Below are 1,751 nucleotides of genomic sequence, written 5' to 3'. Positions count from 1 at the left end.
TATATATATATTATAAAGAAAATCTTGTATACTCTAAATAGGAGAAAAAAAATAAAAAATATTAGTTGTGGTTAAATGTTCTAGAGGCCGGCTTGTGATAAGTTGTTCCCCTACTTCAGAGGAAACCAGATCCGATGAGAGCTTCATCAGGTGGATGATAAGCATGAAGGTCCGACACATTGAATGTAAAAGAGGTGGTTATGTATGGTGACAACTTTATAATATAAACATTATCATTAATTCATTGAGCCACAGAGAACAGCCCAAATTTGTTGGAACTCAATTTTGACATCATGCTTGGGTCTTGATTCGTTCTTTACAAAGCTGCAACATAACAATGTAGTCCAGGTTGAACACCTTCTGTCTTTTGTGAATATTTGTGCTTTATTTGCAATTGATGTTAAACTCAATCAATTTAGATTGGACATCCTATAAGAGCTTGGTAGCATTATTGACAACTTCTCTATCCATGCTCTTCAATTTTGGCAACGCTTTGAGATCAATAGCGTGATTGGGTGCTTTAGTATGGAAAATAGTAAAATGATACTTGCGAGTGGATCAATTTGACATAAATTTATAAACAAACTCAACTTGACTAATAAATTCGTCCTCTTATTTTGGATGAACTTGCATTAAGTAATGTAACATATTTTATAGGGTGCGGTATACCGCTTTGGTTTGCCCATTCATTTGTGGATAGTAGGTAGAGCTTCATCGGAGTTCTTATTTTAGTTGTTTCTACGACTCATGCCATAAATGACTAATAATTTTGACATCCTGTGAGGTAACCCGTGAAGTCAAATTATTTCATGGAAGAACGATCGAGCTATATGGAGTGCATTGGAAGTCTTTCTACGAGAAATAAAATGAGCCACTTTTGAAGACCTATCCACTATTACATGATGGTATCCATACCTTGCTTAGTTCGTGGTAAACCCAATATGAAATTGGCTTAAATCTTTCCGTATGGAGTTTGGAGCTGGTAAGGGTGAGTATAAGCCTGAAATTTGAGCTGTTCCTTTATAAGTTTGACATTTTGGACACTGTTCAATATTTTGAATAACTTCATGTCACAGGTGAGGCTAGAAGAACTTGTACTGTAGCAAAAATAGGATCTTTTTTCTTCCTACAAAAGATCTTAGGTTGTTGACATACATATCTTTGATCAATTACATGCGTGAGGTGTTTGGAATACATAATTGTTTTCTTGAAGAGATACCCATGGCGAATAGACTAATCTCCACTATATTGGGAAGAATGAAATTGATTCCAAAGTTTTGAAAATAATTCCCGTAGTGTTTCCAAGCCTGTTATCTATGTTTGCCGGGTGGCGAGAAGGGCTGGCTTTCGGCTAGAGCATCTGCAATCCTGCTTCAGGAAACTCTACCGATGTCGGCACTTAAAAGGAGAAAGTTATGTTTGGGGGTCGCCCGTAAGAAGCTGTCGGTCGCCGGAATCGAAATCCCGTCACCCGCTTCGGAAGGACTTTTTAATTTACGTATCCATATATATAATTTTAGAAAAATATGAAATCAAACTGACCTCATATTTTTCACAGTTTAAATGAAAGAGCACTCTACCTCAAATCCTGTATCTAGCCCGAGGGATAAACACAAGACTTGAGGATGAGACTCGATCAAATAAACTAAGAAAGATATGACATCCGTTTGGTCTGCGAAACCGTTTTATTTGCCGACAAGTTCCCCTATTTAATACAAATGATTAAATAGGGTTTATTTTAAGCTGAGTTC

The 1,751-nt window shown here is 36.6% G+C and overlaps 1 protein-coding gene across 1 annotated transcript in view; it reads left to right on the top strand.

Moving 5' to 3' along the window:
• LOC110030275 (tRNA-dihydrouridine(20) synthase [NAD(P)+]-like) overlaps window positions 1–1,751 on the top strand; it is a gene marked incomplete in the record, with an annotated part of 30,118 nt that overhangs the window by 9,254 nt on the left and 19,113 nt on the right.

Source organism: Phalaenopsis equestris, unplaced genomic scaffold (genome assembly GCF_001263595.1).
Source record: "Phalaenopsis equestris unplaced genomic scaffold, ASM126359v1 Scaffold000692, whole genome shotgun sequence".
NCBI classification, from domain to species: domain Eukaryota; kingdom Viridiplantae; phylum Streptophyta; class Magnoliopsida; order Asparagales; family Orchidaceae; genus Phalaenopsis; species Phalaenopsis equestris.
This window is presented reverse-complemented; position numbering and strand designations above follow the sequence as displayed.